The following is a 20,253-nucleotide window of genomic DNA, read 5'->3' as shown; positions in this document are numbered from 1 at the left end:
CTTGAGAGATCTGGGAACCATCCTCCCCAGTGGCATATGTGGTGTCTTTGGATGCTCTGTCCCCAGTGCTCATCATGGCATTAGAGCACAGGCTGTCACCTATCCTGGACCTTTTCCCTTGGCTGCCACTGGCTTGTCCCACCTTCCATCTCATCCCCCAACCTGCAAACTCTACCCTCCCCCCCACCCTCATCCCCCTGCCTGGCCTGGTTTAGACACCTCTCTTCTGCACTCCTGTTTTCCCTACCCTTCAGAGTGTGTATCTTAAATGAAAGTGCCTGAATCGTGACTCTGTCCCACTCAACTTGGAGCTCTTTGAGAACAGAGACCAACTTGAGTTTTATTCCATATCCTCATCCCCACAGATGCCTCATACAGAAAATACACTCAAATTCTTGCTGAGATAATAAGTGAAATCTGAACCTCTTCATTATACTCTTATTATTTCTGAGACCCAGAGTCCTTAATCAGCACATCCAAATCACAGGTAGGGAGTGATGGAATGAGGTCAAATGCACACCTGCTGACCTGTAGTCCGGGCTTCTTGCCCTCAATGCCCAGTAATGACACAGCTGGTCCCACAAGTCCAGATTACCTTCAAGCTGAAGGTGAGAGTGAAAGCCAGCCATGGTCTGGCAGACTTGTTTGGGGAGGCACCTCCGAGCAGGAAAAGTTAAGGATCTAGTTCTTCTTAGCATTTCCACAGTCATCCATCCAATGCTCCTGCTCAGATTTGTGCCAGGATCCTAATAAGCCTTCAGAAAGGACCCAATTGACCATTTATGGGTCTACGCACTTTCACCCACTCTACAAATCCTCCAGGAACAATGCAGAAATGGGTGCCAAGACCCCTTGGAGGGGTCCCAGAAATCCGCCTAGCATCACTGTGAACCATGTCTCCCTGGAGTCCTATACAAAAATGAGGGTAGTAGGATACTTTGCTCCCTCAGACCTTTTGGGGATTGGGGGCACATGGGCCCTCCAGTGAGACCCACCATTGTACACTAGCAAAGAATACTACCAAAATGAGTTCTTTCTGTAAAATCTTTGTCAAAAGTTCTGTTATATCTTTTGATAGATTCAGAAGGTGGACTCCCTGAATCAAAATGTGAGAAGATGTTACATCCTTGATGGACACACCAAACTGCTCTCCAGAGAACACCAACCTAATTTCCATCATCGAGCTATGGAAGCACCTGCCTATAGCACCTTGGTAGGTGTGATCACTCATTACATTCTTTCTTAAACAAAGAAATTATTTTGTCTGTTGTTTGATGAGCTTCATCTCTTTCAGTTAGATGGTCAGCTTTTGAGAACAAAGCATGTATAATTGGGACGTAAGGATTTTGACCCTAGCTTCTGACCCTTTAGCTTCCTCACCTTAAAACAGGACCAAGAGACAAGAAGCACCCTGCAGAAATGAGAGCAGAGGCAGATGGGAGGGATTCACACTCAAGGAACACCTCTGAGTCAACCAAATACAGTCCCAGGACAGCTGACCCTCATGCCTGAACCAGGACAGACAGGTCTGCAGCAGAAAGGCAGCCTGACTCTTCAGAACTGCCCTTCTGCTGGACTCAGGTGGCCACCCCAACCCAAGGGCTCCATTCTGTCTTCCTATTTCTGGGAACAACATTGCATGCTTTCCCTTGATGACTCCTCAGCGCAGCATTTAAGCAGTTAAAAGACCTACTAGTGCCACTGTGACCTGCATTGTTGACCACATGATTTGTGATGGCTTATTTAAAACAGGTTTTCCTGTTTAGCAGTTGCCCTTTTGCCCTTCTCCCTGGTGTCCTGGCCAGATGCAAAGAACTCTGGAGGCGTGTTTATCAGTACAGCTTGAAATGCTAACCACACACACGTACACACACACACACACACACACACACACACACACACAATATATAATGAGTGCTCTGAGTATCTTTAACTTTGGCATTTTTTGGTGTGTGACATTGTGAAGTACTATTTTATGACATAATTATCTTTTTCTAACAGAGGAGGAAACTAGCACTCACTGGAACCCTGTGATGTGCAGGTACTTTGTATAATTCTGTCCTTTATTTCTCACAACCATTCTTATTGTCCCCATTTTACTCCTGAGGAAACCAAGTCACATAGCTAATAAATAGTAACACCAAGATTGAAATTCAGATCTAAGCCTAGTATGTTTTCTACTGTGTAATGTTGCTGCTTCCTGGAATGCCATCTTTAAGCATTTGTACATTCTAAAGTGTGGTTCTGTTCCAGGTGACAAATCACTTTCCAGGACCATAGCATTGGTTTAATATTTAAAGTGGCTAATAATTACTTATTATTATTATTACTTATTCCTCATAATAGAGGAAACATCTATTATGTGTAAAGAAACACTGAGTGGAGAGAGTCAGGAGGTTGTTGGGTTTGATCGGCTAGGGCTCCTGTAAAAATAAGTTTCCCCAAGGTGAGAGACCTGGTGGTGACAGAGGCATGGTGGGGAATTAACAAGGCTTTCCAGGGGAGTGACAGCAAGCCCATCACCACCACCAAGGTGAAGGGCTCACAAGGGATGGAGGAAAATAAGCAGGTGAGGTAAGGAGGCAGGGCTTGTCAGTGCACTGAATTAGCTAGGACTTGTTTTGCCAGAAAGGAAGGCATGAGTGAGTTACATGACCTAAATATATGCCTAGAAATACAAATGACCTAAGGCAGATAATTCTACCTTTCATGACTCAGGTTCTGTCTTTACAAAATGGGAGAAATAAAACTCCTAAGTAACATACTCTTTTTTTTTTTTCTTTTTTTTTTTTTTTTTTTTTTACTTCCTGGAGATGTTGGGGGGATTTCCAGAGAGAGTTCTTCACCTGAAACCCTGGTTACTCCCCAATATACAGTTCTATAATTATTTGTTCTTGCATTGCAGAACCCCAGGAAAGCCCTCCTGACATAAACAACAGAAATTATACAGAGCTACATACGCTCATTCCAAAATTCAGTTTCTACCAAGTCCAGTACCCTTCCTGGTTATAGATTCACAAAACTCAAAGGTCTTAGAGATGACTCTGTGCAATGAGGGCAAATGCCTGGCATGCTCACCTGCACACCCCTGCATGTAGCCCTCAGGTAAGACACTTTATTCCATCTGGACATCTGTCCCCCGAGTCTGACCACAGCTTCAGAATCCTTCTCAACCAGCACCTCCAGCAGCCACCATCAGCTGACTGCAACTGGCATTTGAATGGAAACCTGTCATCTCTGATCTAGTCCAACACTTTCCTTTCATAGAAGAAGAACTGGATGCTTAGAGAGACTGAATGATGAAACCAGGATGAAACCAGGATCTCACAGCTAATAACTGGCAGAGCCAAGAATGAAATCAAGGCCTCTGACTTCTAGCTCCACATCCATATTTTTTGATGACTTTGAAGCTAATGAGACCTAACTCTAGTAAATAATTCATTTACTCATTAAATAGTTACTGAGAACCTACTATGTACCGGGCATTATGCCTAGATAAATGAGTAATCCCTGTTGGTCTAACTGGAGAGGAAGTCCATAAACAACAGACCCTTTTTCACTCAGCATGAGTTGAAGCAAAATTCAACTAGGTGGATGGATGGATAGATAGATGATAGATGATAGATGATAGATAGATGGGTAGATGATAGATAGATAGATAGATAGATAGACATAATTAAGACATCACATTTTCCATGGACTTTAGAAATACCTGTCAAAAAAAGTTTACAAAATTAATAATAATAAGATCATTAATGACTGCTATCCATTACATCATTTTGTTTGTGTATTCTCTGTTTCTTCTGGTCATCTTTTTCTGGGCATTAAGCTGTAAGTATCAATATAAGGAACATGACTATGTATAGTTTTGATGGAAAAACTATTATAGGAAGAATTTAAGTACATTGCTCCAAGTCTTATATCAAGGTTTAGGAGAGAAAAAAAAGATGTCATCATTATAGGTCTTGATTACATTTACATTATCAACCACGAATAAAATGTCAGTTGAAGGTCAACTAAATTATATTTCCTTTGGTTATATTATATGGAAGATAGCATTGAACCAAGTATCAGAAGACCTGGACTAATTTTCTTCCTCCGCACACATTTGTGACACTGAACGAATCACTTCAATATCACGGAGCCTCTCTCTTCATTTATAAAATGAGTTTGTGCCCTACCTGCCTCAGAAGGTGGTTATTAGCATTAACAATAATAATAAAAGCTTCCACTACTATTGTGATTTACCACTTGCAATACTCTTTCACAACAACCCTGAGAGGTGGGTAGGGCAGTTATAATTACCCACAATTAAAGATGAGAAACCCAAGGCTCAGAGAATTGAAGTAACTTTCTCAAGGTCATCCAGCTAGATGGATGGTGGCAGTGGGAGTGAGTTTTCTGCTTTCTTGTGTGGGCACATTCCTCCCACCCCCCACCATTGTGCTGCTTCTCCAAAGGAGGCAGGGTAACTAAAAGACCTTCCATATACACTGTTATATTGTTAGTGCATGGTGGGAGCTGGCTCTCCAGGCAGCTCTCAGGAGCTTGGAAATATTTAAGTGGCTCTTGGCAGGTTTTCTAGTTGTAGAAACTAGATGTTTTCAGTGAGAAGTTTCTCTGCTGTGCTCACAGACTCCGTACCTGTTTGCTCTAATCAGCTCCACTTCTCTACCACATTAGTAGCTATCTCCATGTGTGTTCTTAGTCATTTCCTCTAAAAGACACAACACACACACACACACACATGTGTGTGTGTGTGCCACACATGTGTGCACAAGCATGTGTCACTTAATTACAAACATAAATTTCAGTGGAATGGCCTTCTATCCAAATCCTTAGCATTGTAAACTACTTCTTAAAAAATCAGCTAGGTCATGTCTTTTAAATGGGTTCTTGCTGTAAGAAAGAGAGAGAAAGGGAGAAGCAGACTCTCCACTGAGCAGAGAGCCTGATGTAGGATTCAATCCCAGGGTCCTGAGATCAAGACGTGAGCTGAAGGCAGACACCCAACTGACTGAGCTACCCAAGCGCCCCTCCACTCTTGACTTTATTGGTAGACAATAGCTCTAGAGCAGAGGCTTTCAAACTTTAAAAGAGAGAGAGAGAGTGTGTGTGTGTGTGTGCGTGTGTGTGTCTGAATCAAAAAACAATACTCTACATTTCATCCTGGCCTATTCTATTTTACATAAATGAAATGCTGTTTGCAACCTACCGTGTTGATTTTATGACCTGCCAATATGTTATCACCCACTACACAAAGTGGCATCCTTCAAAGGGTGACCTGCATACCAGAGGGCAAACTCCCATGGCCCTGGAGGGGAGACCATGCTAAGAGCAGTGAAATGATTGGCCCAAACACTATGTCCTAAGGCTGCTCCCAACTTCCACCTTCTTCCAGTCTCTTCTATCCATACCCTCCCACCAAATCCAGCCTCCTAACAAACCTACCTGCCTCTAGATACTTTCTTCTCCATCTTATCCTCCACTACCATGAGAATGATTTTCTGAAATAGACATCTTCCCCTTTCATACCCTTCCGAAAACCTTCCCATGACTTCCCCCAGCCCTGTCACGTAAAGGAGGAAGTCTAGGCTCCTCAGATGGTTGATGAGGCCCCTATGACCCCAGTCCTACCTCCCAAGTCTCAACCCCTACACTCGCCCCCTTCCCTTTGTAGTCCCACTGCATCACAGCACTGTACTCACTATACCCACAGTACATGCTATTTTGTGTCTCCATGCCTCTTCTCCCTCAGACCTGCAGTAGATAAAATAGTACCTCCTCCAGGAAGTAGATGCTGACCACCCAGGTTGCCTTTGCATGATCTGTGGTCCTCTGGGCACACCCTGTGTGAGTACCTACTCTGGTCTTGTCCCTCCTGAAAAAGTATGTAGGGAGCAGGAGGGGTGGGACCCTTGGCAAGACAAAAGAGGCCATTGCTTGCTGAGGGAAGTGACCTGACAAGCAGCATGTTGGTGGAGAAAATGAAATCAAAGCCAGAAAGACTGCCTAATTGAGTCATCAGTGGAACAGGGCTAGGTGAGAGAAGAGTCCAAATACAAGACAATATGAGATCCTGAAGGAACCCCAGTGACCAAAGAAGGCTGAACATAGAAGATGAGCCATCAGGTGCACATCCTGGCTATTCAAATTGTGGTCCAGGGACCAGCACCCCCAGCGGCTTGTTACATATGCCCTAGCCTAGATCAGAGAAGAACTGGTCTGAAGGAGCTTCCCTGAGCCAGAGAGTAAACGCTTCAACTTTCTATGTGCCTGGCTACACCCACTTCTCCCTCGGCTGTGCAGAAGTTTTTTATTTACAGGTCTCTCTGCCTGAAAACAAGGACTGCATCTTGTGTGTCTTTGTGTCCTTGGTGCCTAGTCTTCCCCCATTATATCACGTGGGAATATTAACATTCTTGCATGCTCTGGGACAGAAATATTTTCCACAGATCTTCCAAATTGACAAGTAATAGAAGAGGCAATCTTGATTGACTTAATTCCATTTTTGCTTCTTAAAGTTGTTGTGGAAGTGAGACATGCTCATCATGGATGCCTTAGAAAATAAATAGAAATTAAAAACTGCATCTACACACTCACAATCCAGAGACAACTACTACTACAATTTTATAGCATTTCTGTTTCTTTTTAAATCTCTGTGGATGTTTATTTTTCCTTCTAAGAAGTTCACATCAAGTTAATGCAACAGGTTTAAGTGTATCAGTGGTGACAGTGGCCCTAAGACAGTGACTTTAACATTCCCACAGTCCATATTAAGTACAATTCTGTAGCATCAAGTTCATTCACATCATTGTGCAACTATCATCACCACCTATCTCCAGAACTCTTTTATCTTTCTTAACTGAAAGTACATACCCATTAAACACTAACTCTCCTTTTCCCTTCCCTGTAACTCCTGGCAACTAACATTCTACCTATGTCTCATCATAGGTAGACTACTTTAGGAACGTCAACTAAGAGGAAACATACAATATTTGCCCTTTTATGGTGGGCTTATTTCATTCATCATAATACCTGCAAGTTTCACCCATGTTGTACATACGACAGAATTTCCTATTTATTTATTTATTTATTTATTTATTATTTTTTATGGTATATCAAGTGTTCATATTTCTTTTTGTTAGTCACCTGCAGTATATCATTAGTCTTTGATGTAGTGTTCCATGATCTCTTGTTTGTGTATAACACCCAGTGCTCCATGCAATACGTGCCCTCCTTAATACTCATCACTGGGCTAACCCATCCCCTTTTCCCCTCTTCCCTCTTCCCCCTAAAACCCTCAGTTTGTTTCCTGGAGTCCACAGTCTCTCATGGTTTGTCTCCACCCTGATTTCTCTGCCTTCATGTTTCCCTTCCTTCTCCTAATGTCCTCCATGCTATTCCTTATGTTCCACAAATAAGTGAAACCATATGATAACTGACTCTCTGTTTGACTTATTTTATTTAGCATAATTTCCTCCAGTTCCATCCATGTTGATGCAAAAGTTGGGTATCCATTCCTTCTGATGGTTGAGTAATATTCCATTGTATATATGGACCACATCTTCTTTATTCATTTGTCTGTTGAAGGGCATCTCAGCTCTTTCCACAGTTTGACTATTGTGGATATTGCTGCTATGAACATTGGGGTGCAGGTTTGGGGTAAATGCCCAGTATTGCAATTGCTGGGTCATAGGGTAACTCTATTTTTAACTTTTTGAGGAACCTTTACACTGTTTTTCAAAATGGCTATTATATCAACTTGCATTCTCACCAACAGTGTAAGGGGGTTCCCACTTCTCCACAACATTTCCAACATTTGTTGTTTTTCCCTTGTCAATTTTTGCCATTCTAACTGGTGCAGGGTGGTATCTCAATGTGGTTTTGAATTTCCCTAATGACTAATGAACATTTTTTTCATGTGTCTGTTAGCCATCTGTATGTCTTCTTTGGAGAAGTGTCTGTTCATGTCTTTTTCAACATTTCCTTGGTGATTCAGGGTCTTTTCTGGTTCCATACAAATTTTAGGATTGTTTGTTTCAGCTCTGTGAAAAATGTCACTGGTATTTTGATTGCATTGAAAGTGTAGATTGCTCCAGAAAGCATACCATTTTAACAATATTTACTCTTCCAATCCATGAGCATGGACTTTTTCCATCTCTTTGTGTCTTCCTCATTTTCTTTCATAAGTGTTCTGTAGTTTCTAGAGTATAGATCCTTTACCTCTTTGGTTAGGTTTATTCCTAAATATCTTATTGTTTTTTGGTTATTCCTAAATATCTTATTGTTTTTGGCGCTATTTTAAGTGGAATTGATTCCCTAATTTCTCTTTCTACAGTTACACTGTTAGTGTCTAGAAAAGCAACTGATTTCTGTGCATTGATTTTGTATCCTGCCACATTACTGAACTGTTGTGTGAGTTCCAGTAATTTAGGGGCAGAGCCTTTAGGTTTTCCACATAAAGTATCATGTTATCTGCAAAGAGGGAGAGCTTAAGTTCTTCTTTGCCGATTTGAATACCTTTAATTTCTTTTTGTTGTCTGTGGCTAGGGTTTCTAGTACTATGTTGTACAATACTGGTAATAGTGGACATCCTTGTTGTGTGCTCCCAGCTTTTCCCATTGAGAATGATATTCACTGTGGGCATTTCATGAAATTGGGGAATATTCCCTCTATCCCTATACTCTGAAGAGTTTTAATGAAGAAAGGATGCTGTATTTTGTCAAATGCTTTTTCTGCATCAATTGAGAGGACCATATAGTTCTTCTTGCTCCTCTTATTAATGTTCTATCACATTGATTGATTTGCGAATGTTGAGCCATCCTTGCATCCCAGGGATAAATACCACCTGGTCATGATGCATAATCTTTTTAAAGTACTGTTGGATCCTATTACCTAGGATCTTGTTGAGAATTTTGGCATCCATATTCATAAGGAATATTTTTCTAAAATTCTCCTTTTTGGTGGGGGTCTTTGCCTGGTTTGGGGGTCAAGGTAATGCTGGCCTCATAGAATGAGTCTGGAAGTTTTCCTTCTCTTTCTGTTTTTTGAAAGAGCTTCAGGAGAATAAGTATTATTTCTTCTTTGAATTTCTGGTAGAATTCCCCTAGTAACCCATCAGGTCCTGGACTCTTGTTTTTTGGAGTTTTTGATCACTGCTTCAATCTTGTTACTGGCTATTGGTCTACTCAGGTTATCAATTTCTTCCTGTTTCAGGAATTGGTAGTTTATAGGGTTCCAGGAAGGCATCCATTTCTTCCATGTTGCTTAATTTATTGGCATATAGTTGTTAATAATAATTTCTAATAATTGTTTCTATTTTCCTGGTGTTATTCAAGAGCTCTCCCCTTTCATTCACAATTTTATTAATTTGGGCCCTTTTTCTTCTTTTGGATAAGTCTGGCCAGTGGTTTGTCAATCTTATTAATTCTTTTGAAGAACCAGCTTCTAGTTTTGTTATCTGTTCTACTATATTTTTTCTAGCTTCTGATGCATTGATCTCTGCTCTAATCTTAATTATTTCTCTTCTTGTGCATTGCTTATGCATTATTTGTTGTTTTTTTCTCCAGTTCTTTAAGGTGTAAAATTAGTTGGTGAATTCAGGATTTTTCTTTTCTTTTCTTTTCTTTTTTTTTTTTTTTTTTTTGAGTGAGGTTTGGGTGGCTATGTATTTCCTCCTTAGGACCAACTTTGCAGTATCCCATAGGTTTTGGACCAATGTGTTTTCATTCCCATTGGTTTCCATGAATTGTTTAAGTTCTTCTTTGATTTCCTGGTTGACCCAAACATTCTCAAGCAGGCTGGTCTTGAGCTTCCAAGTGTTTGAATTTCTCCCAAATTTTTTCTTGTGATTGAATTCCAGTTTCAAATCATTGTGGTCTAAGAATATGCAGTGAATAATCTCAGTCTTTTGGTATTGGTGGAGACCTGATTTGTGACCCAGTATGTGAGCTATTCTGGAGAAAGTTCCTTCTGCACTTGAGAAGAATGAGTATTCTGTTGTTTTATGGTGGAATGTTCTGTATATATCTGTGAGGTCCAACTAGTCCGGTGTGTCATTCAAAGCTCTTGTTTCATTGTTGATTTTCTGATTAGATGGTCTATTGCTGAGAGTGGAATGTTGAAGTCTCTTACTATTAATGTATTATTATCAATATGTCTATTTTGCTTAACAGTTGGCTTATGTAGTTGGCTGCTCCCAGGTTGGGGGCATAGATACTTACAATTGTTAGATCCTCTTGTTGGATAGACCCTTTAAAAATGATATAGTTTCCTTCTGTATCTCAAACTGCAGTCTTTATCTTAAAATCTAATTTGTCTGATAAAAGAATTCCTATCCCAGCTTTCTTTTGCGGTCCATCGGCATGAGAAATGGTTTTCCATCCCTTCACTTTCGGTCTGAATGTATATTTAAGTTCAAAATGAGTCTTGTGTAGACAGCATATGGATGAGTCCTGCCTTTTATCCAATCTGCAATCCCGTGCCATTTCATTGGAGCATTTAGGCCATTCACACTGAGAGTGATTATTGAAAGATATGATTTTATTGTCATCATGTTGCCTGTGATGTCCTTGTTTCTATAGATTGTCTCTGTAAATTTCTGTTGTATATCACTCTAGGGGTATTTCTCCTTTGATAGAACCACCCTTAATATTTCTGGCAGAGCTGGCTTAGTGGTCACATATTCAGTTTCTGCTGGTCCTGGAAACTCTCTATCTCTCCATCCATTCTGAGTGACAGCCTTGCTGGATAAAGTATTCTTGGCTGCATATTCTTCTCATTTAGTACTCTGAATATGTCTTGCCAGCCCTTTCTGGCTTGCCAGATCTCTGTGGACAGGTCTGAGGTTATTCTGATGTTCTTCTCTCTGTATGTAAAGAATCTCTTCCCCTAACTGCCCTTAAGATGGTTGCCTTGGTTCTGAGATTTGTGAGTTTTACAATTACATGTCAGGGGATGGTCTGTTCTCATTGATCTTGGGAGGGGTCACCTCCACCTCTAGGACATGAATGCTTGTTTCATTTCCCAGATTGGGGAAGTTCTCAGCTACAGTTTGCTCAAATCTAGTCCTCTCTATCTCTCCACCCTTGTTAGAGACTCAAGCTTACACTGCATCTCATTTATAGCATTTTTAAGTTCATCCTGATTAGCTCTCATTTCTTCCCTTAGAGAGTCTATATTGCCTTTAATGGTTTTCTCCAGCCTAGCTATTGTCTTCATAACTGTTACCCTGAAGTCTTTTTCTGACATCTTGCTTATATCCATATCCATTAGGTCTGTGGGAGAGGCCATTGTCTCTGGGTCTTTTCTCTGTTGGGAGGTCCCCCTCCTAGTCATTCTATTGAGTTGTGGTTGAGGGGATGTACAGCCAAAAATATCAACCACAATCCCTGGGTAAGTTTAGAACAATCAGAAGCTACCACCAAACAAACAAGCCCAAAACCCCACAACCTGGCCAAAATGAAACCCAAGAATAAGATTTATATAGTACAAAAATGAAAACAAACAAAAAGACCCATATACCAAAAAAAAGGGGACTAGGGTGGTGAAGGGAAGGTGGCTATAATCTCTAAGTGTGGGCAAGTAGTGTGTTCCAGTTCTTCTTGGGTGTATTTTGTTCTCTTTGTTAGAGATACAGGGAAATTTAAAAAAAAAAAATATATATATATATACATATATATGTATATATATATACATATATATGTAGTATTGAATAAGGAAAAAAGGACTACATTGAAGCTTATATCCATATATATAAAAAGAAAAAATATGTGTGAAAAAGTTCAAGTTAAAAAGTCACTATGGAATATGTTGTATTAAACACCTAGTTGAAATGATAAGTAGGTTAAAAAAAGAAGAAACATAAGAATCAAAAAAGAGAGAGAGAGATAAGTTGTATCCAAGAAATACACAGGCTGTGAGACAATACCAGGAGCTTAATATACTATTTTTCCCTGGTGTTGGGATTTTACAGTTCTTTGGGACCCTGGGTTTGTTGTCCCTTGTTCTTCCAGTTTGTCTTCTGGGGAGGATCCTGCTGCATTCTTCTTCAGTCAATCCTGCTTGGGCAGATTTGCCCTGCCTCTTAACAAGGGGCTGGGCTCCATGGAAACCGGGTTTGGGGGCTTTTGTTCTCTGGTGGCTTTTGTTCTCTGGCAGCTTTTCACACCTTTTCAGAGGGTCAGAGCAAAGTAAACTGTCCATACCCCAACCTTCACCTTAGAGAGAAGCCACAGCCCACTCCTCTCTGAATCCTCCAGAGCACTCCTTCTCTGTAAGTGCTGCTGAACCGCAGCCTCCCACAAGTAGTGAGTGCCCCTGCTATCTCTGCCCCCCTCCCCAACCCCATGCCACCAAAACCTTGATCAATCCTGGTCTGGGCAGGCCGGGCCCTGATGGGTGGCCAGCCCTGGGTCTGAGGGCACAGGTCCCCACCAGTTCCTCTCTGGCATAGGTGCGGGCACATACAGCTCCTTGGTCCATGGGCTTAGGTCTGCACCTGTGGCAGCTGGGTCCCAGAATTTGCCCCTTAAGTCCCTCTGTTCTCTTTGAGCACTGTTATCAGTCCCTGCCCAGCCTGCCACCACCACTCTCCAAGCTATTGCTGGTCCCCAGGTACAGGGCACATTTGCACTAGGGTATTACTTTCCAATGGCTGGCTTCTGGTGGCTTCCTCCCACTTCTGTTTATCCTCTGACATCTGTCCATGCAATCACAACACCATCCTTCGTACCTCTTGACTGATGATCTTCTGCCCCCTTTGAGATCCAGACATATATCTTATATCTTAGACTGATTTCATGGGTGTTCAACGTGGCTTGGTAGATATCTAGCTAAACTCAAGGGACAGGTTGAAATGGAGTCCCCCACTCCTCCACCATCCTGACCCCCTCCATCCCCTCCTTTTTAATACTGAATATTATTCCATTGTGTGCAGGTACCACATTTTGTTTATTCATTCCTCTGTTGATGGACTCTTAAGTTTCTTCCACATTTTGGCTATTGTGAGTAATATTGCTGTGAACATGGGTATACAAATATCTGTTCTACTCTCTCTTTTCATTTCTTTTGGTGAAAGTGGAACTACTGAACTATATGGGAATTTAATGCTTAATTTTTAAAATTGCCATACTACTTTCCACAGAAGCTATTTTATTTTATATTCCTAGCAGCAATACACAGGGTTCCAATTTTTCCACATCCTCTTCAATACTTATTATTTTCTGATTGTGTAATAACAGCATCCTAATGTGTGTGAAGTTGTTTCATACTGTGGTTTTGACTTATATTTCTCTAAATTAGATTATTGATGTTGAGCATCTTTTCATGTGGTTATTGGCCATTTGTATATCTTCTTTGGAGAAATGTCTATTCAAGTCCTTTGCACATTTTTAATTAGGTTTTTGGTTTTTTGTTGAGTTGCTGTCTCAGAAATTTACTCAATAAAGTCAGGGCATATTCTCAGTTAAAAAGTTCAAAATATGTCGCCCTAGCATGAGGCTGTCATGAAGAAGCAAGAAGCCAAGAAGGTGGCAAATCCCCTGTTTGAGAAAAAGTTCCAAAATTTTAGTACTGGGCAGGGCATCCAGCCCAAAAGGGACTTCTCTGACTTTATCATATGGTCCCACTACACTCAGTTGCAGTGGCAAAGGGCTATCCTTTATAAGCGGCTGGAAGTACTCCTGTAGTTAACTAGTTTACCCAGGCCTTGGACAACCAAAGAGCTACTCAGCTGCTTAAGCGGGCCTGGAAGTACAGACCAGAGAAAGCAGAGATTATTGGCCTGGGTTGTGAAGAAAACAGCCTGGCAAAGGGAATTCCCTCACTGAGAGCACTGTTTCACCACTGTCCTTTGAGAGTGGGTTAACACTGCCACCATCTTGGTGGAAAACAAGAAGTCCATACTGGTGGTGACTGTACATGTCATGAATCCCCTCAAGCTGGTTGCTTTCTTGCCTGCTCTTTGTCATAAGATGGGGTTCCCTACTGTATTTTCAAGGGGAAGGCCAATCTGGAGCATCTGGTCCACAGAGTTGCTGAACCACACAGGTCACCTGCACACAGGTTAATTCAGAAAATGAAGGGGTTCTGGCTAAGCTCCTCAAAGCTACCAGGAGAACAATTACAATGACAGATTTGATGAGATCCTTCATTGGGGGGAAACATTGTGGGTCCAAAATCTGTGGCTCCCATTACCAAGCTGGAAAAGGTAAAGGCAATCGCTTCTCGGCCTTTTGGCTAAGATCAAGTGAAAAGGTAAAGGCAAAAGAACTTGTCACCAAACTGGGTTAAATATACATTGTTGAGTTTTCTGTATATGAAAATAATAAAAATTGTCCTTCAAAAAAAAGTTCAAAATTCCCTCAATTATTTTGCTTCCCCTTTTGCTTCTCCCTGGGGTGGTATCTAGGTGGAGATCTAGACCAAGGCAAGCAGCTACAATAAATTCACTCTGTATATGTGTGACTAAAGTTTATTTCTTGCTCAGAGCAAGCCCATTCTAGCTTGGCAGGGGATATTTTTCACAAGATAATTCAGGGAAGAAGTCTCTGTCTTTCTATAGGACCTTATTATCTCTATTTAATTCGGTGTGAGTAGAACATGTATATGGCAGGGACACTTGTTTCTAAAAAGCCTGGATCTGGAAATGCAAATACCAGTGGTGTTCACATTCTAGTCACCTGCCAGCCACATCTGACTGGAAGGAAGTCCAGGAACTATAGCCCTCACCAGAAGAAGAGCAAATGATTTCTGGTAAACAGTTCAAATCCCCACCACTCACAGAGACTGGAAGGAGAATCTTACAATGTGCCGCTCCTAATCATCTCTGGCCTTGTTGAGTTGTCTCCATCCACTTGTCCCTGCTGGTCTCAGTCCCTGCTTCAGCCATTTTGATGCAACTGGCCTGGCCTGGCCTTTGGGCACCTGTCATTCATATCAGTCTCAGCATGGGCAAAATCCTGCAGTCTTTACCCTGTGCTCATTTCTCACATCCCCAGGACACCTCTGCCACTAAACACAGGGAGGCTCTTCTCCCCAAAAACAGTGTAAGCTGTGAGGAACTAGTGAGCACAGTCTCAAATTTCCCTCTGCCTAGACATATACCTAACTGACCACCCCATGTTGGGTGATGGGCCCTCACAAGGTGGTGTCATTTCAGAGAAGCAATATTGTTCAAATAACAATCTTTTCCTGGGGGATTTTCATTCCTCTTCTCTCATTGTTTTCCCCCAAGGAGGAGATAAAGGTGAACAGTCCTTAAGCTCCTTTAAAACAAACAGGGGTGGCTCTGTTGGTTAAGAATCAGACTCGGTTTCACCTCAGGTTGTGATCTCATGGGTCATGGAATGAAGCCTGCTCCACACACAGTAGGGAGTCTGCTTGAAGCCTCTCTCCCTCTGTTCTTCACCCTACTCCTGCATGCTCTCTCTCAAGTAAATAATCTTTTTTAAAAATTAAATAAATAAACAAAATAAACAACCTCTCCCTTCTTCTCTCCAGAGTTCTCTCTTAAATCTCTAAAATAAAAAGCTCTTTGATTTCAGACTGTTGTGCTCAATACCAATTTAATCCATTCAGTGCTTCAAATGTCCTTATTTTAGGAGGCAGTATGTTCTTCCCTTCCTCCAATCCTTGAATGCCATCGAGCGAATGGGCAGAAACCAGATGGGCAAAAGAATAATTGTGAGAGAAAAATTCTGTTTCAAAGCCTCCTGATTTGTCCTACCACATTCAGCTTCGAATCTGGCTTTTTTTTTTTAATCTAAAAATTATTCCATGAGACTTTTCCAAGGCCTATTAGGTTATTTGAAAATGCAATTTTGTCACAACAAGAAACAAGCTGAACAAACAAAATCACAATTCTTCCTTGAGCCATCAGAGAATTGAGATCGGGCAAACCACTATTCTGAAAATGTGAAAGATACAGAGGACCATATCTCACCAGCTGCAGAAGTCCACAGTGGAAACTCACTAATTGATAGGAACACTTAACTAAAACTGATGAATTCTGAAGGTTCAGTGTAGATCAAATACTTAAGGGTTAAAAATCTTAAGTACTTAGGAGTTAAAAACTCTGGGTCCAATCTTAGGGGATGCTCCACACTTTCATGGGTTTTATGTGCAGGAGCTCTGTCAGGTTCTCAGCATGCAGCCTGAAGGACAATCCCCTCAAACTTCCCACAGAGGGAGGATAAAAGTAACTATTTTGAAACACAACTGCCTTCAAGGGAAACTTTCACAAGAGCCTAACCAACTTGGGTTATGGCACAGCTCAGCCAATGTGGGTGAAGGGAAATGCCAAACTCTAGCCCCCTTTAGCCTTTCTGTCTCATCTATGGGAGGAGAGAGCTGAGAAGCACCTATGAAGGTCACAGCCCAGGGCTCACTAACAGGTTGAGATCTGATCATAATACAGTGAAGGACTTACCCTCCCCCACACCTCACCACCCTTACAGATAGAGCACCTGTATAATAATAAGGAATTATATCTGAAAAAGAAGCAGAGCTCAGATCCTATTTAAGAAGGATTCTATGGAAATCCAAGGATAACAGGGAAGACAAAAACAAGGATGTTAGAGGATGTTAGAAGCTGACACCTACAGCTTCAGCGAACAGTAAATACAACATAACTCCTAGCCAGATAAACATAAAACCTCACACAAAAAACCTATTTACCTCAATTCCTATTACCTGGAACATCATTTCTAGCTTCAACAAAAAATTACAAGGCATACTCAAAGCCAAAAACAGTTTAAAGAGATAAAACAAGTATCAGAACCAGACTCATATGGTAGAGATGTTGGAATTATCAGACTGGGAATTTAAAATAACTATAATTAACGTGGTACGGGCTCTAATGGAAAAGCCAACAATATTTAAAAACACATGGATAAAGTAAACAAGGAGCTGGAAACACTAAGAAAGTACAAAGGGAAATACTAGAAATTAAAGAAAAAGCATTGTAATAGAAATTAAGAATGCCTTTGATGGTCTTATCAGTAGAGTAGGCATGGTTGAAGAAAGAATCAGTGAGTCTGAAGATATGTCAAAACAATTTCAACTGTTTTTTTATTTTGTACTAGCTGTTTTTAGTTCTTATTCTTTAAATTATTTGTTTTTTTCCTGTCCATTTAAACTCTGTGTCAAATCACTTCTCTTTTTTATGTCAATATTTTATCCTGAGAGAAAAACTCACTAAAATACATGAGTATTGGGGGTGGTACCTGTTTACACAGGTAAACAGACATAGAAAAAGAATAATATGAGGAAAAACTAAAGAGAGAAAGAGAAAAATAATTGGAAATTAGACAAATAAAGTATAAGAAAATATACAGATCAATACAGAAGGAAAAAATAAATCAGAAATAAAAATAGACAAATAGATCCAAGGGCAGGGATGATACTGAAAAGAAACAACAGAGTTAAAATATCCATAAGTCACATAAATCAAACAAAAAATAGGATCATTAGAATTGATACTCAAGGATGCAGGGAAGTACATGCAAATACACAGAGCAGAAGTTATAAAAAGTGCATCTGAAATTTTAATGAGGTGTGTAGATGGGCAGTATGATGTAGAGAGAAGAACAGGGCTTCTGAGTTAGACTGTTAAATTAGGTCATTCCGTTCAGATGCATGAACTTTGTAGGGTAAATTAACTGCTGTGCCCATTTCCCCAACCCTCTAATGGGAATAATAATAATACCTACCTCAAATCACTGAGACTTACATGAGTTAGAGCATATAGAGTACCTAAAAGAGTACCTGGCATGTAATAGTTTGCTTTCATTATTACTACATTATTGCTTTCATTATTATTACTACAATTGTTTAGAATGCAAGATTGTGGAAAATAGGAACCATATCTTGGTCATTTTTATATTCCACCTGGCAGATTGGCTGACACATGGTAAGTACTCATAACATGCACACTACTGAGTGAAGAGGAATATAATCTTATCACTATCACTATCACTATGACAATGGCTTTAAGGTCCATAGTAGAACAAGAGCGGATTCTCTTAAAGAAATGATTATAACCTTGAAGAAAGTGTTCATGTAATTTTAGAATTTCCATTGTTCATTTTACCCAGCCAAGGCAGGAAGGGATAAGTGGTTTGACATTTGCCTTAGGTGTAAGAAAGGCAGACTAATTTGATTTCAGCTGAGATACTAAAAGATGAGATATTTCTAAATGGTGCAAAAATACTAAAACAGTTCTTGCTACAATTGTAATTTATATGATTGAGGCTTAAAAAGAGAAATAAATACAATTATATATAACACTCTCTGATGAGGTGAGATTTTCAAGGTTCTAACATATGTAAGAGTGATGTGAAATAATAGGTAGAATCTAAAATTATGGCTGCAAACAAGCTAAAATACAATACAGAGGACAATAAAGGTAAATCTTCTGCTTATTGCTTACTGTCTTTTGTGGCTGGTGGTAGGATATTAATAGAAAGCATACAGAAAGTGAAATATATTATGTTCTAATATGAGTTCATCTCCTGTGTTAAGGAGAAACATTTTTAGACTGAAAGTACATAAAGAACTACGTAAGGAAAATAGAAACCTAATGTTGGTAAAGAGATTAGAAGAGATTTCATGAAATCACAAGAAAAATGGAGCTGCAGTGTTCTTAGAAAAGTTTTCACTACATCAGCCGAGCTCTCTACCTATGCTCCCCTTTCCCTCCACTGGAAGAGCAGCTCAGCTCAGGAGAAGCTTGCAGGAGACTAAAGTGTGTGCTCCACAGACCAGTTCACTGGGCAATGTTCTCTCCTGGTAATCAGGATGCTCCTGACCCCTATTAATACTCTCGAGAGGCCAGCTTATTGCTGTGGTCAGACAGTTGCCTGATGTGCGTGTAATGAAAGTGACAGTAAATTTGACAGATGGAAGTGATAGCTATTTCACTCAGGCCATGGTGAGGCCTGTTCCAGGATCTTCCATTGTCCTGGGTGCAGTGTCTCTCTCCTCCAAAACACAGTTTATGGCTCCCTTCTTGTATGACCCATCCGCTCTGGTCACACTTTGCTCTCTGGATAGATTACTCTCAAGCTGCTTAGCTTTCTGCTTCCTAAATTACAGTCCTTCTATAGTACTGCTTCCCTGAGACTTTGGGATGTGGACCTATTCATTTTTCTCTTAAAGAACAGAATTATTTCTAAACAATTCTCCAGATATTACAGAAAGATTTTGCAAGATTAAGTACCATGATTGTCCAAGGTTACATAGCTAGTAAGTGGAAGAACTAGAACTTGAGCCCCAGTTAGTATGTCCTTAAACTATGTTCTTTTCACTATTCAATGCTACACATACCAGAAGTTAGAAACAAAGAGACTATATAGAATAACAGAATTGGATTTTAAAAAACACTAAGATAAATTGGAACATTGTGCTGAACTATTAGAATGAAATTTATTAAGAACAAATGTAAGCCCCTGTACTTAGTTCATAACAAAGGTGCACAAGTACAAAGCACAGCATGTAAAGAAAAACAAAATTTTGTTTTGTTTTTATAAACTCCATTTGCGTCATGCCTATGACTTTAGTCCACATTGTCCCTCCCCCAAACACTAAAGTTTGCTTACAGAAATTTAGCTTTTAGATTCCCAGGGCTCTCTGCCCTGCATCCCAGCTCCCCAGAGTGCAACCTTGGGCTGGGGACCCAGCTTCAAGCAGCATACAGGTGGTGTGGATTTGGGCAACCAGAATGACAAAAGGGATTGATCTTTCTGGCGTTTGAGGAATCTTGGAAGGCCTGGGGATATTTAGCCTAGGGAAGAAGAAGAAAATTCACAGGAAAAAGGTACCTGAAGAGCTATCCAACAAGAGAATGGATTGTCACCAGAACCCAAAGAAGGAATCAAGGGACCCAGTTCCGTTCAATCTAACAACTGACTTCCTAGAGAACAGCGGTTCAGGAGGGTAGTTAGAAGTAACCCTTCAGGGGCAGCTAGGTGGCTCAGATCAGGTGACCTGATCAGCTCAGGTCATGATCCTGGAGTCCCAGGATCTAGCCCCATGTGGGGCTCCATGATCAGCAGGGAGTCTCCTTCTCCCTCTCCCTCTGCTTGTGCTCTCTTACTCACTCACTCTCTCAAATAAACAAAATCTTAAAAAAAAAAAAAAAGTGAGCCTTCAGACTCTAACACACCTATTGTTGAATCCCAGCTTCACTTGCACATTCTGAGCCCTGTATGTCTCTTCACCTGTGAAGGATGAAGCTAACAGCATCTTCTT

The 20,253-nt window shown here is 40.6% G+C and overlaps 1 pseudogene; it reads left to right on the top strand.

Annotated features, from left to right (window-relative positions):
• Nucleotides 1-502: 502 nt before the first annotated feature.
• Nucleotides 503-14,295, top strand: LOC116855486 (annotated as a pseudogene).
• Nucleotides 14,296-20,253: the final 5,958 nt, after the last annotated feature.

The sequence above is a fragment of the Lontra canadensis genome, unplaced genomic scaffold (genome assembly GCF_010015895.1).
Source record: "Lontra canadensis isolate GAN:19392208 unplaced genomic scaffold, GSC_riverotter_1.0 scaffold103, whole genome shotgun sequence".
In the NCBI taxonomy this organism is placed as follows: domain Eukaryota; kingdom Metazoa; phylum Chordata; class Mammalia; order Carnivora; family Mustelidae; genus Lontra; species Lontra canadensis.
This window is presented reverse-complemented; position numbering and strand designations above follow the sequence as displayed.